Here is a 22,751-nt window from a genome sequence, read left to right as displayed (position 1 = left end):
CTATTAAGGACGAAATAACTGCCGGACGAAACGCGACAGCGAACGATAAACGAAAGGGGCAGTGCCTTCGAGATGCGTGCCACCCAGCCGTCACGCGTCCGACTCACCTCGAAATAACTCGAAATAATACGACGTTTTGCAGCCTGACGAGCCCTCGGTCCCTTCTCCGTCTGTCCTTTTCTTTCCTTATCTCTCTCTCTCTCTTTTTCTTTTAACTATACATACACATTTATTCTCCCTTCGTAGCCCCTCCCACCGATCGAGTATTACTCGCACGCGTCACGATAATACTATCGACGTATGTGTATTCCTATCTACGAATGTTCGAATTTCCCTCTGATAGTTTCGTGCAACGGAGGGACGCACAACGTCCAATTTACTTGCGTCGATCGGCTCGATCGCTTAGGATTAGTCTTTACTAGCGTTGAGAATATCCTTGAGCGGCCATACGATTAGTATTCGCGAGCGTCGAGAGGGTGTCGTCTCTTTATAATAGGGATCGATGATGACCGGATACGATCCCGATTATCGGCAAGCTCCGGTGATAGTGGCTGAAAGCGATCGAGAAACGAGCAGTAACGCGTAAACTCTCAAAGCAATACGTTTCAGCTTCAGTTCGGTTTCCCACAACTATGGAAACGTATTCACGATTTTACGCGATCCGTATAACACGATATAACCCCTCGTATAACGCGATATTTCGAAATAATAATTTCTAACTCTGTTTCAGAATTGTGAGAAATAACTAAAGATATTTATCTTATTGATTCTTTTTTTCGTATTAGACAAATTTGCATAAGACAATTTTTGTCGGAATAAAACAAACGTGTTAAACAAGAGTTATATCATGTTGGTAGAACGATGCATTCTCTAACGCGCGTTCGAAAGACGATTCTCGTCTCGTCAACGTTAGTTCCAGGTTCTTCCCAACGAATGGCGTACATCAAGGTCGTTATGCAAAATCCAATTACACACAATTAGAGGCGAGTCCGTTTAAACGCCTTCGTGCACACATTCCTACCTACTACCTATAATGCATATCTACGTAGGAGAGAATTAGTCTATCTACGAGGCTTAGTTTCCTCCGCGGTCAATATGAATTGCATTATCGCATCGAAACTACGAAGGTACAGAAACGAATGGGAACAATATTTGCATGGAAGAGTTCGTTATTAATCATGTTAATAGTTTTTTACACGAGAACACCGCGATCCTTGTCACACGCCAAGACCATTCTCCATCATATCGAAGTTTGCGTGGCTCACTAGCTGAAACTCTCTTGAATCATTTGAAACCACATATTACTTTTAGTACTTATAATCAAATGCTAATCGTCGTCTTGAGAATAGGAGTACGATATATATCGAATGAACCCTTTGCTCGATCGCGAGTAATTTCTACCCCTCTATTTTACTAATAAAGTAAGGATGAAATGAGGGTGGTTTTATGTTTTCAAGGTTGGAGTGAGAGTGGTACTGGAATAAGTTCGCAGTCGAAGGAAAATTTCAACTATAAATAGCGGTGTATTCTAAACGAGGAACAAAGAGCGCATTGGATCTAAATTATGAATTTCATCAGCGGCAGTCTGCCGTTTCATTCCACGTTTTAGACTCCTTCCATCCTCCACGCACTCCTACCACTCCTCATTCAACTCCCCCTTACCCTTGCTTCCACCCAATCCCATCTCATCTCTTTCTCGATCTTTCCTTTCTCTCTCCTTCTATCTATGCTTTCTTACTTTTTCATTCTCTTTACCCTACCTTCCACACCGAACGCGACTAGCTGTTGCTACTCCCTCCCTCTTTCGCAACCTTCTCTCTCAGCACCCCCATTCCTCCACCCCCATTCCTCCACCCCCACCTCCTCCACCTCCACCTTCTCCTGGCGACGTCCGCTATACCCCGAGCGTCCTCTTTTAGCGCGGGCGCGGGAGATGAAAAGTTCTGGCGAAGACATAAAAATGCGGCGCTGCATTTCCCTTTTAAAATAACGCTTTTTCCTCCTTTTTCAGTTTATTATTATCAAGTTGTGCAGGAGGAGGCTGCATTCCTCCTCTTTTTCCATCTACTATCTACTCACCCTCTCTTTCACTCTTTCTTTTACATCATCCTTCCTACCTTTCTTCCCTTCCTCCATCGACTCGACGATCTTAGCCGCAGGGTGTAAGGTGCCCTAAACCCTATCAACCCTTGTATCCCCTATCCTACCCTATTCATTCTTTCTTTCTTTCTTTCTTTCCTTCTTTCTCTTTATTTCTAAACTCCTTTTTCTTTCTCATTCCGCGACCGTATTCGTAACTTTGCGTTTCGGAAACTTCGCCGTTATGAAAATTAACGTTCGGTGTTTACTCAACCCTGGCGAATAGTATACGTCCTCGCATTTGGATTACGATCCCCTACGTAATCACAATCTTTATACTTTCTAAGAGTATACTTTTTCCAAATACTCGCCATTTAATTGGAAAGATTCTGAACATCGCCACTGTTCTTTTACCGATAAAATCAAAAACACGAATACGCGGAGACAATAGACGAATACGAATGTGATACTTTAATCCAGTGATTCTTAACCTTTTCGAAAAGTGCTCCTTTCACGAAACTCTTTTGACTTGTAAGGAGCATTTTTGGGACACCCGAAATCATTGACAACTAAAATATACATGAACGTATCGTTTAATAAAAATTTACATACGAATCGATGGATGCCACGTTTTCATAACTTCGTGTAACAAATTCGTTGACAACCGGATTAAGAACCACTGCTTTAAACCATTCGAAACTTATTGATCATTCTTCGCGCGTACATCGATCTTTCGATCAGTTTACACGAAGGTCGAAAAAAATACCTCAAACGGTGTGTCGTAAAAAAAAAGAAATATAACACAGACTTCTCTTCACAACCGACCCGTTCAGAGAATTGTTTTCCAAATTTTATTATCAAAGCATATCGAATCGCGATATATATATGATGCTTAACTTTTTTAGATATAATATTAAAAATCAATTTCTCTGATTATTAAACATAACACCCATTAAATGAGTATCAATAAATTTTATTTTCGCGATAAGAATGTTTGAAATGTCAAACGTCTACCCGAATTCTTCTCGAGCGCAACATCGAAGTATCAGCACGAAAAATTAATGAATAATTTGATATGGCTACTTTACAATTCCGATCAAGTTCTCGGGGAGGAAAACAAAAATCAAGTAGATAAATTAATTATACACGTTAACGAGTAACTCGCGTTTGATCGCAAGTTTCTCGCTTATCGTTCGCTTCTCGGCGAACAAAAAAAAAAAGTAAAAAAGAGAAAAAAAAATTAAACTTTCCGAAGCAATATCCGAATAACGGGAACTAAAATGAGTGCTTTAAAATGTTACGGAAGGGGATGGCAGTGGTAGGGATGATGAGAACAAGAAGAAGAAGAAGGAAAAGGGGTGGATGGGGGTGGGGGAATTGGGAAAAAAAAAGTATCACCGAGAAGAATGATATCCTTGCGTTGTTAATGGTGAACGACACGATATAATCCGGTCTCTCTCAGTCTTTCGTTATGCGATCAAATAAAATATGGAAAATAACAGAGATATCCGAAATAAAAATGGCATCCTCGCTGGGTAACCAGCAACTCAGTGAGGCGTAATCATTCGGTTTTCTCCAAAGAGCCAATACAATGAATCAATATTATTTCCTTCGTTACGAGTATTTTGCTTGCTTACTTGCTTGCTTGCTTGCTTCATCTGAAAAGAAGAAGAAGAAGAAGAAAAAGAAGAATACGATAACGCGACGACATAACCGAATCCACGCGAAGCTCGATCGTCGAACGTGTCTCCATCGCGACGGGGCATCATTTTTGCCCGAAAAAAAGATTTCTTCGATTCGTCTGTTAGAAGCCACGCACGCGCTCCTTCGCGAGATTCTTGCCGGGCAAGTTTATAACACCGAATCATCATGAATCATCGTGGATCCAAAGAGAGAGAGTGAAAGAGAGAGAGAAAAGGTGCAGGAGAGGAGAAGGTGGGGAGAATAAAATAGCAAAAGAGAAGGAAAGATGAAAAGAGAAACGTGAACAAATAAAAAGAGAACGACAGGAAGAAAAGATTTTTCGGGCAGAAACGCGGTAAGATATCTCGTTCGGCTTTCCAATAAATAACGAGATAATCTCCACTGAAATCGAGGGAGTTATGTCCGCCATAAAGATTGACCTACGTTATAGACATGTGTGTAAGCGAGTATGTGAGACCTATGTGTGTAGGTGTAAGAGAGAAATGTGTGTATAAGTAAGTAGAGGTAAAATCACGTTTACACGAGAAAGGAAAAAAGTATAAGGAGGCCTTACCAACACCGTCAAACGTATGATTTACCGATGATTATCGGAACATTCCTGATTTCCTCGGTCTGACGATGCAAGAAGTTGCTGAGAGAAAGAAAGACAGAGAGATCAGGAGAGGAAGAGAGGGAGGAAGAGAGGGAGAAAGAGAGAAGGAAACATAGAAAGAGACAAGAGCACAGTCGGTGAGATACAAATGAAACAGGAGGAACCCCGCGTTCTTGTTTTTTCTCTTTTATTTGTTAGGAAAAAAAACAGGTTGAAATGCGACGTCGTTACGGTACGAGAAGCAGGTAAATTTAAAAAAGGAAAAAAGCGTGTGAGACGTCAGGACAGGATCGTCGTCATCGTCGTCGTTGTCGTCGTAGTCATCGGATCAAAAACTTTCATACCGTGTCCGTGCAATTTACTCCTTCCGTATAATTTTTCCCTTTACCTTTGACGCGAATTTTAAATTATTAGTCGAGAGAACGCGCGCGCGATATTGTAAATTTAAGACGGGATTGGTGGTGCGTCGATTTTATCGAAACTAACAAGGTAGTTAAGATTATTAATCGTTGTAAATATGAAAACGAAGACGCGCGTTGCCAACGATTTCTATTATCTTCGCGAAGATTTTGCTAACGTTTCAAAAGGAATCTATTAGTGATTTAAATATTAATGGTATTTTAAGCTCATTGCATCAAAATCGGCATCTATTATTATTTTTCGTCAAAAAATTCGGCAATGAATCTTCAAACAAAATGTGAACTAAAGTTATCAAGCATATAAACAAATTCGTGAATGATTACAGAAGACAGCGTCTGATTCTCATATAATTAGACTATCTTTACGAAATGATAGAATAAATCTCCAAAAAAGAATGACAAAACTTTATATACGATAATTGTATATTCGTTGAATAAGAAATTTCGTCTAAAATAGAAAATTACCGCGAAACAGATTATATCCGAGTTTAATCCTACTAAACTACATACCTTACAACCAAACGTTTAACTTTATTAATAATTAACCATTACAAACTTATCCTGGCTATCTGCTGCACATTTGATCGCATTAATCTTTGCTTTCCATTTGATTTAACTCCTATCAATCTGACTCCGAGATTCGACCGAGAACTCGAGCAAGTATTACGAATTAAGATGAAACTTTTCTTTCACTCGCGCGCATACAATTTCCTCACCTTTGACATAAACCACGAGCAGAATTAATATTCCTTTCGTCGTTCAATCACCAATAATATCCTGTAGAATTTTTTATGAGCAAATTTCGTACGAAACGTTCATTCGCGTGTCTTAAAAAGATACGCAAATCTTCAAACTAAAAACTAGACAACTCTAATGAGAGAGAAATGATAGGTGGCAGGAAGGTTCATCTAACGCATAGAATCGGTAATTGAAATTTCTATTCCGAGAGGACTGAGCAGAAACTTTTTCAAAGAGCGTAAACGCGCCAGAACGAGTTCATGGTGATTAATGGATCGCGTACTCGTCCCTGCTACGACGACAACGATCAGCGATGGGTGGGTGTTTTAAAAACAAAGGAGTGACTCGGCTTCCGTCACCAGCCATTACGGCCTTCAAAACCACGAACATTCCCTTGCTGCATCCTTCGATTTTTTGCGCGAGAACATGAAATTATCTCTTTCTTTTTTTCTTTTTTTTTTTACAAATATTTTTCGTCGATAATACTAAAAACTAATCAACAGACGCCTATTACAAGTATATCGAATAAATGATATCTAATCATATTCGAGTAAATCCAATATCGTAATTACCAATGCAGGAATATATTAAACGAAGGGACAACAAAAAATAAGAACAAAGAATGTACTCTGGTTCTGTCAGTGACGCGGCCTTGACTAACATGATGGCCGTGTGACGGGGACGAGAAAACGTTTGTGGAGGGCCGTATGGTCTCCTATTTATAGTCTTTGGCTCCAGCAAAAACCCGAACGTTGTCGTCGTCGTCATCGTCGTAGTCGTCGTCGTTGTCGTCGACGACGGGAACTCGCGAGAAGTGGACCTCGAACGGTGCGAGGATGACTCGAAGAAAGAATGAGGGACTGAGAGATTCGAAGCGACGAGAAAAGAGGAAAGAAAGACGTTGTCTATCAAACGTCGCGAGCATCCAACTCGTCTGTCTCGAACGAAGACGTCTCCATCAACCGTCAGGAAAGATCGAGCAGTCGTGTCAGTTTCTTTTCTTTCCTTTTCTTTCCTTCTCTTAACCACCTCCACCCTCCTCCACCCTCCTCCTCCTCCTCTCATTTTTATTACCACCCCAGGAACGTAGCTACGACCGGCGCCTGTCAGCTTTACTGCTACGGCATGTAGTTAAGCAAAATGGCATTAAGTTTCGGAAGCTACGGTTACGAGCCTGTTTCCTTTCTTCAACTCGACAAACCAAACGAGAGTTAAGGCAATTCTCGAGATACTAAGAACGCGCAAATAACTCTTTCTTGATATTCTCGATGACGTTTGCCTGCCTAGCTATGAGAATGATTTCACCGATTTGTCTTATTTTTAATACGAATCCTTTTGAAAATACTGCAAAGTTTAATCGTCAATGCAAGTTGGGGAAAAAAGATTTCTTTCTAGCCAACGAGTCATTTTCAGGCATCGGGTGTATCAAAATTGATCGTTCCGGGACTTTTTGTCTTCTTTTTCCGTTTCTCGAGTAAAACCCTGTTAATAAAAATCCCTCGTTGTCTTTCGATTTACCTTCTTTTTTTTGGGGGGGGGGGTTTCCTTTTCACGGTAGAGTAAACGTAAAAACATTGGAGACACAGAGTATATAATTTACAGTAGACGGGCACGTTCGTCCCGATTTACTTCTACCTCGTTCCGCTTTAATTCCTAATCCCAATAGCCGTGTGCTGATAACGCTGATATACATCGTTTTAAGACGCTACACTCGCGTATTATTATCGCTCTACGGGTAATCCCAAGCACTTCCATCGTCCGAAGCGTATATTTCAACGCTCATCGTGGTATTTACACATTATAATCCGATAGTTGCAACGCGATTAACATTTCAAATAACGCAGATATGGATCCTCGTCCTCGAATTCGTTTACACGTTCTAATCGAGTATATCATCTTCGAGGGGAAATATGTTCAACATAATCAAATTTAAAATGACAAAAAAATAAAATCGATCTTTGGAAAATGTTATGACAATTAAACGACATTGTCGTGTCCATAATTTGTGACGGAATGTCTTTAAATTAAAAGTCGAATACTTAGGTGTTACATACGACAACTCTATCTCACGTTGTACAACTCGTACGTTTAAAATTACCCAACATGTTCGAGGTTGATAAAAAATAAAAAAAAAAAGTAAAAAATGATATTACCTTCTCTCGCTCATATATACGTTTCTATATATATATATATACATAATATACACACCTATCGAAGACATTGGCATCCATAGCATATCTGTAGAAACCGAAAATATATATCGAAAGTTGGAGCGATTGGAAGGCTCGAGACGGTAAATATACGAGTCGTAGGTTCCCTTACGGACGTTAAACGGACGAGAAGAAATCTTAGGTCGTAACGCGATCTCTCTCCGACGTTCTTTCTCTCTTCCCCACTTGGAACCTTCTCCTGATGCTGTTGGAGCGACGAGAACCGTTTTAACGTCGTTGGTCGAGCGTAAATCTTTTGCACGTAGCGAAATGCTTTTCGAACCGCGATAGGACAACCCTGCCTTCTCCTCATCTCTCTCTCTCTCTCTCTCATATACACACAGACATACATGAAGAAACATACACGCGTACACATTTATGACATTTTTTCCTCTCTCTTTCTCCCTCTATCTTTTTCTATTTTCCTCTTCTTTCATCCTCATCTTGACGTTAGTTACGAGTGAACGCTTTTGCGAGAAAACGGTCCGATAAACCGCACAGATAAGAGCGACGGAACTAGGCGCGTAATACTGGGCCCAGAGAAAGAGAGGAAATAAAGTCGAAGTAACAGAGAGAAAAAGAGAAAGAGAGGATGATACTCCGCGCGCGCGACACGGAGGTTCAACGTATGATTATCCATTCCCTCGGGAACACCGGTGTGCTACGACGAGAACGTGCGAGGCAGGAACAGTTATTAGTCGACTATACTCCCACCTCTTCTCTTTCATCCCTCCTCTCGATGTTCCCTCTCTACATCACCATCTCTCTCTCTCTCTCACCCTATTTCTCTTTACACGCTTGCACACGTATACGTATTTACACATACACCCTCTTGTTCCCTTTCTACCAGAGCCGTTGTCGTTTTATCTTCGTGCTCAATTAGCAAATATCATTCCGTAATGCAACGTGACGCGACCCTCCTCCTTCTAAAAGTGTGTGCAACTGCATCGGCATCGAGAAAAAAAAAGGAAGAAGAAGAAAACGGGTTAACTCGACGGAAGGACGTAGAAAGGGAGAGAGAGGGAGAGAGAAAGAAAGCAAAAGGGAGACTCGGTTCAGCTTTTTTATTGACCCTCTAAAAGCCAAGCGTATAATGCGAAGCGACATACGTAATAATTATTGTCGTTCGCGTTTGCTACCGATCAACGATATATCGTTTTTCTACCCCTCTCTCTCTCTCTCTCTCTCTCTTCCCTATATGTTTATTTCTTTTATTCTACTTTCTTTGTTCCTTTCCGGAAACGACATCGATCGGTAGTTTTCAGCATGGGCGAGCGTGTAAGTGCATCAAAAGAAAGCACGTAGAAAGAAAGCTTCTGAAAACTTTCGAGATATCGTATCTTGGACGTAACCGAGTAGCCCATAAATCCTTTGGATAAACGATTAATTAATTATACGCGACAACCATACCTAACTGCGATGCTTCTTCCTCCGATCGGCATCAACTGCAGGCCCCGATCACCATGCACAGCTGCTTTTAATAAATATCTTATCTCTTCGTTATCGTTCTTTTAACAACATGCCAAACGGAGAAAAAAGAAGACAGGAAGATAGCCAGGCCTTCTTGGTAGTTCCAATTGTAAATTATAAGACGCGAAGGCCTTCACGAATTTTTCCCAAGATTTTGTTCTCAACATCTTTGACTTGGTTGGTCTTAAAAATCCTCCCCGAGAGAGGATTTCATTTTCATACGAAACCGAGAGATTTGATTTATCGTTGCACGGGGTAGGGGATCACCGATGATCCCCATGGCATTTTCATTCCTTCCGGTTAAAATACGTTTCATTATTATAATGTAAATGAAATCGTAATGATTTTTCGCGAATCCTTCGTTCCTTTGTAAGCGTTCCTTTCTCCGAGCGTTTCGAATTTGCGATCATGCCGATTTTAGCGACTAGAAAGGATTTGCTCTTGCTAGGCGGAAGTGGTCTCACCGAGAAGGTCGAAGATCGCTCGACGAACACTTCCATGACAAATCGCGCGATCGACAGGACGAACGCGTGTTGGCGGTGCATCAAAGGAAACTTCTTCTCCTCGAGTTCGACCCGGACAATATGCTTTATCGAATGACCGTCTACGAAACGTTATTGGAGTCGATACGAGCAACGAGTTCACAAGATATATACTATACTATTCGGAAACATTTTACAACGACCACCATCATTTCCCTTAACGATCGACTTATTCGTATGGAAGAAAAAATAAATACAAAAAATGTGAATTCATTGGAACTGGTGGCGAGTATTTTCTGTACTTTTTTTAACGATTCGCACTTATATCATATCTTAGGAAAAAAAAACATAAATCAAAATGTTTACGAACAAACAAATATAATAAGTGTAACGATCATGATCGATCATTTACCTATATCAAAATTAACAACAACAACAAAAAAGCATTCAAAACGTACTAGCTAAAAAATCATTGAGGTTTATTTTCTTGCACTGGTCACACTTAGATGCCATCGTAGAACATCCATTGTCCAGTCACGTTCCTTCTTTGAAAATTCGGGTTGGAGACGATCTCGAAGCCGATTCACGTTCGACGACGATTCTAAATCTCATCGATCGAAAGTTTCGAAAAACATCCAGAGATACTGGAAGATTCTGAACCCGAGTATCCGAGAAAAGCAACGAATTGGATTGCGAAATAAAGAAAAGAAAAAAGAAAAAAAAGAAAGAGAGAGAAAAAGAAACGATCAGTTGGCAGTACACACGGTGGTCAGTCAGCTCGATGTCAGGCCGCTAATTGGCAGCCGTGTCGCATAGTAGCAAACTCAAAGAAGAAGAAGAAGAAGAAGCAGCAGCAGAAGAGGAAGCCGGTTTTGCGTAGTCGTCTCATCCTCCTCGCGTAATTCGTAAGCGATTCTTGCCCCTTTCTACCCTTCTTCTTCTTCTTCTTCTTCTTCTTCATCCTCTTCAACAACACAGGAGCAACGGATCTAACACGTCCTACGCCAATGCGTAGCCGCAACACCTCTTTCGACTTGGTTTCCCTTCGTGGTGCGCGTTTATGCGTCACGCGTGGGCGAGTTAAAAGGGGAGCGAGGGGAAAAGGCGGGACGAAAGAGACACGAGGTATCCACTCGCATAACTACGCGTACCTTAGACACACGCTCGACCACCGTTAGTTTGTGTTGGACACCGAGACACCCTGGGTGGTCTTCTACTTCTTCCCTTTTTTTCTTTCCCAACCCTCACCACCCTTTCTTCATCCTCTTTTTCTTTTTTCATCTCGTTCTCTTTCGTTCATCCTTCTGTCCATCCCTAAACCGTAACAGAGCATCAGCGTTCTATCTTATTTTGAAAGAATAATAAATTTTCTATGAAAATATCTGTCCACCTATATACACATGTATGTTTCCAATCTTCTGGATATTATTTTTAAGTATATATATATAGAAATATACATGTTAACCTACATAGGAGTATTCAATTAATTATTACCTACGTTAAAATCAAATAAAAATTGTAAGAATTAAAACGGATTGACCCAGATAAAAAGATTCGTGTAATCTGAACGAGACACTACCATATTCAAAATAACCCAATCACCAGTTTTGAGTAATCTTAATAATTCCGTATTGACATATAAAAATAGATAAGCTTATTTAAAATAATTATCGAAACTAGTATGAAATAATAAAGTTTTTGGTAGAGAGAATTTCAATAAAACGGGGAGAAACATAGATGCAGGAAGGTGACGATAATCCATCCGGTTTGTAGATCGTGCGAGAATATTCGTAGTAGTTCGTGGGTAGGAGAGTAGGATGAAGACGGCGTTTGCGAACCGGAGGTAGAAGGGTGGAGAGGAAGAGGAGAAAGGAGGGGACAGTAACAGTAACAGTAGCAGCACCAACACCAGCACCAGCACCAGCAACAGCAACAGCAGCAATAGCAGCAGAGCGGGTGGACGTGGCCCGCTATCTGCACCGTGCCTGACACCTGACGGATAGCCTGGCGTCGGCAACGCGGGATATTAATTTGGTAATTTATGAGGCCCGATTAGGCAACGCTATCTGTCGAGCTAATGCGCGAACCGTTGGCAGGTCATCGCCAAAGGGTCCTGTGTTTCCTGCCGCAAGAGGACCTCGTTCAACAGGAATCTCCTACAAATAATAATGCTATTCAACCATTGAAACTTCTCTCTCACATCAGCTATGCTTTTCCAACCTACAAAGGATTATATTTTTCAAGTCAATACATATCTATTGATTGTACAATAAAACATATAACTTTTCTGTCATTAAATTTAGTGTTAAGGTAACCCTATAGCCAAATTTATATACCAGCAATGTTAACTACCGATCAACCTGTTTCTTATCTTGAAAAAGTATGGAATCAAAGTTATACCGATATCTTTGAGAGTTTAGAAATAAAAAGATTGTTCCTTCGAACCGGTCAACGTAATAAATTTGTATGATGTCGAGAATAAAAGTAAAATAAGATGAAATGAAAGGAGGAGAAGGAAAAAGGAAAGAAGAAGTAGGCACGTATTTAAAGGGATAATGGGTCTCACGAAATAGCAGACAGCTCCATTCGCAATACATTATCGTTCGCATATTCGCGGGTGTGCAAGGAAATGGCATATTTTGTGACAGCTCTGATCGACGACTCCTCGGTGACGCAGCTTCGAGGAAATACAGAAGGAGGAGGAGGGTTGAAGAGGAAGAGACGAAGGCTTCTACCTTCAGCCCCGATCGACCCACCTAAGCCGCGTTACTTCTGACGTGTGATAGATGGATGCACAATGGAAGAACACGCGCTTGCTGTGACGTGGTCGGTCGTGCGCGCGCGAACGCACCTTTACACGTTTCTCGTCCTAGTCGTTTGCCTGTTATATACCGTGTCGCACTTATAATACGTGTGCGTCAGCTTAGTATTAGTATTTAACGTAGGTGGATGAGGATGAATGGCTCTCGTCAAACGGAAGGGACCGCCCGCCGCTTCGCGCCATAATACTCGTCCGCGTAAGAGGCATAGTAGGTCGGCTTATTGATGACCACTCGGCTACTTACCTACGAGAGAACATGCTATTTACCGGTTTGAGAGTCCTCCTCTCCTATTTGCAATCAGCAACCTCCAAAACTGCACCTATCGCGACGATCGCTACATTATGGCGGAAGAAAACAAAAAACGCTAGATTTCTTGCTTCGCGATCTTTCTATCCATCCGACTAAAAATTTAACGTTAATTGTTTATTTAAAGGATCATATTCAAAATTGGTAATAGTCATTTGAACGATAGGATACAATTGTAAGGAATGTGTCGAATGTGCAATGCAATGAGATATTTTTTATATTCTCAAGTATTTCGACCGCGTTTATAGGTAGAGGTGTTTCTTTCTTTTTAACAAAAGTAATTTATACCTCGAGCGAAATCAAATAATATATTTGCATTATAATTTACGATTATTTTACATCCGTTAGAAATCTCTCGTAAATGGATTTTTCTTTTTCTTAATACTTTGAAAGAAAATTATATCTAGTACGTTCCAGTTTTATCATTACGAAATCGAATTAGATAGATACCTGGCAACGCGTCTTGGAGGTACCATTCAAGCAATTAACTTTATTTCTTCATGGAATGTTAAAAGTATCCATTCCAAGTAATTTCAACGAGCCGTAAGTGTACGCGCGTTAAATCGCATCGTGATTGCCGAGCTCGGTTGGTATTCTAACACGAAAATAACGCGTCCTTCGTTGAGGAGCGTCAGTATAATTTTGTAGTCAGTAAGATGATTGATTATTATTACGGTTTGAATTGACTCTCTCGGATAGAATGAATGCACAGTACGCCTAACCGCGATGCTTCCAAACGAGTTGCCGTCGTTAATCGCGGAAGTAGTCACTTTCGTGGAAACTGATAAATAATGCGAACTTGATACGCAAAGGTAAACATCTTCTTTAATAGATTCGATCCTAAGAGCAGCATGCGTTGATTGGAAAGTAATTAACTTCATTGGGATTCAGGGAAGCTCGCGATCCATCATTAGCATCTTATCTCTCCCATATCGCAAGAGACATATACAACGTATATAAACTTAATTATTATATTAATTGACGAATTAAACCACACACACACACACACACATACACACAGATATGCGATTTCAACTTAATATAGTCATGCTGTACGACTGACATTTTTAACGTTAACCCCTGACAAAGGGTTAATACGCAGAAAAAAAAAGTCTAAGTATGGGGGAAAAAAAAAAGAAGATCAGAAGAGCATTTTTCGTCCGGCGAATGAAAATCGCAACGATATCAAGGTTTATTCCGTTTTAATTCTCTTCTCGTAGCGCGAAGACCGAATATCGGGGATTGGGGGGGACGAAGAGGAGAGGGGACGGGTAGCAGAGTGGCAGAGGGTCATGGAATGGCATGCTGCCGTGGTGCAACGCGTTTCAATTTAGCTTCTACATTGAATCGCGTAGCCATGTCATCCTTCGCGCTGTGAGCGGATATCGTCGCTGACGGCTGTAGGAAAAAAAGCGGAAATCGTTGGATCGATGAGGAAGACAATGATCGAGGGAGTAAACAACGAAACAACGATGGGAAAAAACGAAAGAGAGAGAGAGAAAATACTTTGGACGGAGTGCTCGTAGGAACAATGGTCGCCACAAATCAACGGGATTATGCCACTATTTCACGCATGGCCATGGCCGGCATCGCATGATAAATCAAGCTGTCGTTCGGCCACAATAAACAATAACATTTGGACGGCCGGCTGGTGCGACTCTTCTACACTTAACTCGGTCATTCGCTCTCGTACTCTCCAATGGGGAACCATCGCACGTGTTATTTCGTCGACCTCGAACTCTCTTCTCTGTCTTTTTCTCTTCTCGTTCGTTCGTTCGTGCGTTCGTTCGTTCTTCTTGAATCTTTCGATATACATACACACACACACACATACATTCTATCTTCATCTCGCTCGCGCTTTAATCGATTCTTGGAAAATAAATCGAATCGGGTAGAACATACTCTAAACGAATTTTGTAAGAAATCGTAACGGGTGTGTTTAGTAGTATTATTTATAATCGTTTTTAAACGAAAAACGATTTCCTCCGAGACGAAAGTTATTACCTCGTTTCCTTTGTTGGAAATATCCTTTTTCCGATATGGATTTTAATTATGCATCCGTGTTTTATTGTATTCGGATAATAGTGTTTATACGCGGATCGAGGATTCTTTCAAACTAAGACGATGTTCCGGCTCCGTATCGGTCGTAAAATCTACGCGTGCGGCTGCTTCGACCTTTATGCTCGCATGGGATTAGGGTTGCTCGCAAAATACGTTCTGCCTTCTACGTGGATTGTATGCGTTATTATATCGATACATTGATTAATGTCCTATAGATCAGGATAGATATCCACTCGATAATATCGATTATTCTACGAGTAACCTGAGTATTTATTTCTCTTCTCGAAAGATACGAATTTTTTCAAACGTTTATATAATATTACTTCGAACACGGAAAAATGTTTATTATTAAAAAAAGATTATTATTGATTGATCGGTCAAGGTATACAAATAAGTATGCATGAACTATTGATAAATTGAATATTAAAAATGTTGACATTACACGTATCGAACTGCTTATTATACGTATACATACATCGAGATCAGAATTTATAACCGTTGAAAAGTTGCTACGTTAAATAAGAAAAAATTGAACGCGTTCGTCGTGGATACAATTGAAATCGAAAAGACTTGAAATGAAAATTTTCAGAGGATCGGCGTAAAACGAGCCGCCGAGGAATTTGTATGTCGAAAGTTTATCCGAAGCATCGCGAAGAGAGAACCGGTCGCGTATATGCGATCGACTGACTCCAAGTGGTCCGGGGTTTAGGTATCTCGACTTCTACAACAGCCCACAAAACCACCACACTACGACGTACACCTCCACCACCACCACCACCACACCATGCCATGCCATGCCACACCGCCGACTAATTATAGCCTCCTATTTATTTTATTTACGCGTGTGCTCGCGCGGGCGTACTACTCGCGCTCTCTCGCTCGCGCATACGCACACTTAAAGTGCTGCTGCCATAAATCAAAATTCCATTTCAACGTTCTAACGAAGGATCAAATAAAACACTTTAATTGACGTTTTTACGGCGGCCGGCAGCCGAAGTCGAACTGCTGCCTACCCACCAGACTGACCCTGCCGCTGTTCAGTGTTCCTACTGCCGTTCCTCTCCGCTCCGCTCCTTCTTCTTTGCCCCTTTCTATCCCTCCCACCTCGCCACTCTATCCTCTTTACGATACGAATGATAATTCTCAAACTCGATCCTCGATCGATGTTACTTTAGCTCGTTCCAACTACGATTTTATTCCGACTCTTCTTTCGTAATGAATTTTATGGTTGGTGCGTTCAGGTAAAATCTGATCTATTCGCTGATCGGCCAATTGTTTATCGCATTTTTACGCATGTTACTAACGCACTCGTACGATAACTCCCATATGCGACATTTCCGGAGATCAATTTTCCATGCATAACAATTCGTTAGTAAAGTACAACCGACATAACGCGTGTTTAACGAACAATCTAATAAATCGTACCTGTCATACCCACCGAGTACGTAATTTTATCGTGGTCTCATCCAAATGAAATTACGAAAAGGCAATAAAATGTGGCCTTCCTCCTCCTCCCCCCTCCCTTCTGTTCGATAAAATCGCTTTTGAAATAACGTAGATTTCAACCAACGAAAAAACAATTCCGCAAAATTACTGCGAGATTAGCTGCGACATTATGCCGATATCCCGCGAACGATCACGAACACACTCTGTGCGCCCAATTACGATCGCAGGATACCATCAATGAAAACTGTCCGTATCGATCGTCCGAAAGAAAGAAAGCAAGCCCGATCACACGTGTACCAAAGATTATCCGATATTTGTATTCCCTCTCGCATAATCGATCGCTTTTTATCCGCGAATTTATTATTCAAGTACAGAGATTTTTATTTTTCTACCGACAAAACTACGTTAACCAAAGACGTTTCGATAAAATGAGAATAAAGAAAGATAATAGAATCGCGAATACGTTATTTTCGTTGGAAATTTTCGGATACAGTTACTAATTAATAATCAAAGAAAGTCTTTGGTCGTTTCTATGTCTGTGTTCGTTGGTCTCTTCGCTGAATGACAAAGCCAACAAAATTTCGTCTTTCATCCGATCATTATTTACAATATTTTTGTTCGGCTAATATTAGGTAATAAAGAAAGATTCGTATCGTTTTATCGAATGATAAAAATTGGTTGAGAAATAAGACGAACTTTTGTTGCTTGGCTAATAAGCAAAAGTGACGACTAGCGAATAGTAATTCGCGTGAATCTTGTAATAATGAGAAAAAGATATAGAAAGAGATAAGGTTAAAAACGATTATAGTTAAGGATCCGCCGCCGTGTTGGCTTGCCGCCGTGTGGCGATTATCAGTAATTTCATGGTTTTTCGGGTGAACCGGCGTAAATATAGAGCGAGAGAGAGCTAACCCTCTCTTGGCCACTTTAATATCGGCCCGCGCCGATCAATAATAATAACGAAATACGTTCGGCTCTTGTCTCGACGTCGAAGCGGTATAAACAAGGTATTATAGTAATTTTAAGCCACGATTTCCTTCGACCAACTTCGCTGCACCCTTTTGCTGTGCCCCCGAAAGAGAGAAAAGAAAAAGGGAGCCACCGAAGGGATCATCCTAGCGACGTTGCCAAACGCGTTCTATCCGTCTTTTGTTTTTTTTTTTTTCTTTTCGCAAATCGTCGATCGATTCCTAAAAATCAATATGCCCGACAAAAGGATCGCGAGTTATCTCGAATGTTCTCATTAATAACCACCAAAGCAAATCGCGTTGATGTTCAATTTTGGGAATAATTTTAACGATACCCCTCCGATCAAATACCCCGTTGTATCAAAGTTATTCAACAAATTCGCGATATCAAAATTACTTCGATTAACGGTTCTTCTTTGATCGCATAGAAGAGGATAAAAACAACAAAAAAGAAGAATTGGGGAGGTTGGCAAGCTTGTCGTTCCCCGTGACGTTGTTGTTCGATCGGCGGACGAGCTTTACGATTGGCGGCGCCAAGTGCACGTTTGATGGCTATCGAGAAGGTTGTAACTCTAAAACAGGAAGGGCGGAAGGCCCTTCTCCGAGAGAAAGAGCAAGGAGGAAGAAAAGGACGAAGGAAAAGACTCCGAAAGAAATAAGAAAAGGGAGTAGGCGTATAGCCCAACTTTGTGCCTTCAACGCTTTCGAGATAATGATACTTCCCTCTGATCCCCGCTCCTTTAAATATAAACATACATCCTCCTTACTCTTTGCTCCTCGTCCTTGAAATGGAAAGGGCCTTCCTTTTTTCCTTCCATCCTGGACCCTATTTTGATGCCTTCTCGATTCTTGTTGCTCCGCGGTTTACGACGGTTCGCGTTACAACTGATTATTAGCCCTTTCTATCCCCTCCCGTTTTCTTTTTCTTCTCTTCTCTCTCTCTCTCTTTCTTTCTCTCTTTTACTCGTTTCTCTTCTCTCCATTATTATACGTGGCCATATATGGCCATTATGCCCGGACCCCGATATACAACACAATCCGCCGTAATGCCGGCCATAAAATTAAATTAGGGTTATAACACGATTTTTCACAAAGGTACCGTGAACCGAAGCGCACATTTTCAAGAGCTCCACCTCTTCTACCAGTCTCAACCGACTAGTCCTCGTGGTTCTCTTCTTTATCTACTACTACTACCTGCCTTCCGATGATACCTGCCCGATCTATCGCGATCGTTACATCAGCTCTAGAAGAAGAAGAAAAGAAGAAGGAAAAAGCTTCGAGAACGTGCCTCCTCTCTTATTTCGTTTTCAACTACCGATCGGTGTCGAGGACGTGACATTCTTACTCGGAATCGTAAATACACGATCGAATACTTAATAAAATGATTTCAATTTATCTATGTGTAATGTGTGTGTGTGTGTATACGTGTGCATTAAAAGTTAGTAATAAAATCAATCGAAAATCGGGAACGAAATTTGCATTCTTCACGTTCTATAGATCATTTCTTCTTCGTCAACTCGAATTATTCGTGTTTTATCTTGAGTTTATTTTTTCTTTTTTTTCCTATGTTTTTTTTTGTCGACGAAAATACATAGCCAGGTCAGCATCGAGGCCAACGCGATACGCACTGCGGATTGCAGTAGCAAGCAGTAATGTATGGAAGAGAAACGTAACCGTAGTAAAGGCCATAGATTTCGATCATTGAATATCCTAGCTTAAAAGTTAGTGTATTTTTCCAAATAGAAAAGTAGAAGATGGCGAAAGTCTCTACGTTTAGTTGGGAAACCGCCAAGTTTGTATTAATTTATTATATTTGCTTGTCGCGTCTGGTTTGAATTTTTCCTTGATTGGGAGGTGGTGCACGGTATTAATTGATAACAAAGAATAGTTACGTATTATCAATAGGATGTCTGTACATCGATCATCGGACCGAAACTCGAACCCCCTGTCCCCCCCCCTCCCTGTCCCCCTGCCAATGTCCACGGGAATCCTCGGTGTGTATGATCGTTCGCGAAATAAATCATGCCAACCTTTCGAAGCTAATAGCGCCTATCGAATGAAAGCGATTTGCAAATAGATTCGGATTGCGCGAATCTACGAATAAAAATATAAACGGAAAATATAAAGCACGGCAACAAAGCCGTTAACGCGCTTTAAAAAACATTCGTCATTGTATCACCGCGCTTACCCTTCCAACCCCTTTACCCAGGCCCCTCAGTCAACATACAGCGACACGACGCAACAAAACGAGAGTTCGAAGCTTCATAATGGAATGAGACGGGATTCGGATTGTGAACGAAGAGAGAAAGAAAGAGAGAGACAGAAGAAAGGATATTTTTTTATAATCGTATATTTTCGAACGCGTCCAAAAATACGCGAATATCGGTGGCGCCCGATTTTATTGTCACACCGGTCCGCTTGCCATCCGTCAATTTAAAATAAGCATCTCCCGATTTTGGTCTATTTAGATCCCAAGAGTAAACACATCCAGACAGTCTGAATAGTTTAAGAAATATCTATTTACCGTCCGTCCCCGTTCACGGGTATGCACGATCGACAATGATCGAAACCGTTTAAACCTATACCTGTCTGTGTGCATCTGTACTACTACGATTTACACAAATATACGAAAAGCGAGAAAAAGTAGAGAAAAAGAGAGGCGTGCATGGTCTCGCTTATTAAGGTCAACCGGCAAAAATACTTCCAACCTAATTAAAAGCCATTAAGATTGGTAAGACGATTATATTCAAAGAAAAAAAAAAACATAGATAAAAAAAGAATTCGAGTGAAGAACACGTCTGGCAATTTGGGATGCGCTGATCCCTGCGTTCCCGAAAAGTAATAAACTATTTTCTCTTTTCAATCGAACTTCTAATAGACACAATTGTCGCGATTAATAAACCGATAAAGTGCATAAAAACCATTGACTGGAGAAGAAAAAAAAGAAAAAAAAAAGGAACTAAATAAAAGTATCGTCTTCACGGTTTAGCAAGAAGAAACTCAAAGGGATGAATGAAGAGAAAGAAATGGAAAGAGAGTATACGCTTGAAATACTGAAAAAGAGAAAAAGAGGGCTTGGGTAGGTGGAGGGGGAGAAGAGAATAAGGAGGAAAAAGGGAGAGAGATCGAAGTTTCGCGAAGGAGAAGGCCGCGAAGAGAATTCGAGAGGCCACAAATCACGGGACCTGTGGAACGGGTGAATAGTGGAAGGGGTGGGATAGTTGGAAGGTGGCGGAGTCAAGGGAGAACTCGGTGCCGGCGATAACAGGGGTGCGGGAGGGAAAGGGGAAAGAAGGGGAACGAAAGGAGGAAGAGGGGGAGGAGGGGCAGCCTGCAGACGCGGGGCGCGACATGCTTTATGACGTCTGTTCATCACATCGCCCCAGTCTCATAAATTAGAAATCACCCCTTAGATAGCTGGCACCCATCTACGATGGCCTCAGTGCCGTGGCGGGGTATCGTGGGAGGCAGGACGAGCCTCCGCCTGGTCCGATGCGCAAAGAACACGAACAAGAGGAAGAACGACAGCTATAATTTTCACCGTATGTCACTGCTATGAAGAGAAAGAGACCGAGGAAAAAAATATGTAACGTCGGTGGAACGTTTTATACTTATATCGAGTTCGCTCTCTTTTATGATATTACGTTCATCGATAGTTTCTCGCGAATAAGTTTTCTTAAGAAGGATCAAAGTATTTTTCCTATTGGGATATAATTAATGAATATTTTAATTAAACGTTTCATTAATTTCCGATAAGTTGGTAAATCTTGTACGAAATTCTTCCTTTTCTTCTTTTTTTTTGTTTTTTATTTCAATAAAAACGTAAGGGATATATTTGCTAACACTTATGTCTAACCGGTGTCGTATTATTTTCATTTTGATCAGTCTTCTTCGAAGCGATAAGGGACGTCGATAGGTTACACGAGTATCAACTCGCGAATGACATATCGACGATTATCGAACGGGTCTCTGCCGTCATAGTCGTGTAAGTCGGTGGACGAGGGTAATGTGGGGAGAAGTGTAAGGGTGCTCCTAGTCGGTCGGTATAGACGACGTCGATTGAATCGGTGTAATGAGCTGACTGATTGGCGGTGTCTGGAGGCGTCATCGTTACACGTCTTCAAACACACTCACGCCAGTAACTAAAACCTACACAAGTAAAACCCCCATCACTGTCAATCCCGGAAAGGTCGGCGATCCAACAGCCGCGCCTTCCCTTCACCCTTACTTCTCAACTACCATCTTAACCCCCACCCCCTTTCAATCCTCAATGCCAACGCCACCCACCTTCCTGCCAAAAAGAGCGACAAGTGTACCAAGCTGTCAACGTGCCAAATATGTTCTACTCTTTTCCTTTCATCCTCACGGTAACACCTCCCTCTCTTTTACGACTTCTTTTTCCTTCTCTCTCTCCCTCTCTCTCTTCCCTTTTCATCTTCTTCTTTTTGTCTCTCTTTCTTTTCGAGTTTCTCGGTAAATCTCTCTAAAGGCTTCGATGACTTACAAAAAATATGCAAACATTTCGATGAGTCATTTAAACCATCGTTTCTCAAACTATAGTACACGTACCACTAATGATACATTATATTCTATAGCTACAATTTGTACATTAAATATTTTAATAAATGTTAATAAATGTTTCCCTCCTTGTTTAAAGATTGACAAAGACTAATAGAAGGAAATATCGAAGGAATATGTTCCGCATATTTAGACACCTTTTCTAGAATTAACAAAAATTGGTATTCCAGTTCTTACCGAAAGAAGAAGAAGGAAGAAGGAATGAAGGAAGGAAGAGAAGTAACGAAGCAGTAAATGCATCGGAGAATCTCCAGAGACTGCATTATACTTTTCAACGCGGCAGCGATCAGGCGGCACCACTGTCGGCGAAAGTTTAATTGGCTCTCGAATCCTAGCGATTAATTAATCTTTAATTGACTCTCGACTACTAATGATTCATTATCAAGGGTTTTTGTCTTTGCACAGAGTGCGACCGCTCATTGAGAAGAAAGAAAGAAAGAAAGAAAGAAAGAAAGAAAGGGAAAATAAAAGAAAAGAAAAAAGTGCGGAGAAGAGAGATCGATCTTTCTTACCCCTTTTTTTGCGTTTCCCTTTCGATCTTTTCAAAATGTTTTCATCATATGTCCTATCACAATTCGTCATAACTACCCCTGCACTGGGTATCCGTTATAAGAATAAAATTAATTTAATGAAATGAAACATTTGTTTCGTTGACGAATAAAATAAAAATAATAAATCTTAATCGGGAGATTATAAAAATGCAAAATCTAATGACGAATCGAAAAGGATTAAACCGCGGTTGGAAAAAAGAAAAATTAAATTAGAATGTGAATAGATAAGAGGGGAAGAAAAAGAAAGTTGAAAAAGAAAAAAAGAAATGCAAAAAGTCGTATCTCGAGAACAAACGCAATGGAATTTCTGGTGTAGGTTGGACTC

General features: G+C 40.9%; 1 protein-coding gene across 3 annotated transcripts in view; it reads right to left on the bottom strand.

The window, feature by feature from the left end:
• LOC122522656 (protein tiptop) overlaps positions 1-22,751 on the bottom strand; it is a 130,916-nt gene that overhangs the window by 91,653 nt on the left and 16,512 nt on the right. The gene's annotated exons all lie outside the window — the stretch shown is intronic.

Source organism: Polistes fuscatus, unplaced genomic scaffold (assembly GCF_010416935.1).
Source record: "Polistes fuscatus isolate 324 unplaced genomic scaffold, CU_Pfus_HIC Scaffold5, whole genome shotgun sequence".
In the NCBI taxonomy this organism is placed as follows: Eukaryota; Metazoa; Arthropoda; class Insecta; order Hymenoptera; family Vespidae; genus Polistes; species Polistes fuscatus.
Note: the sequence above shows the minus strand (reverse complement) of the source record. Positions and strands in the feature narration are given on the sequence as shown.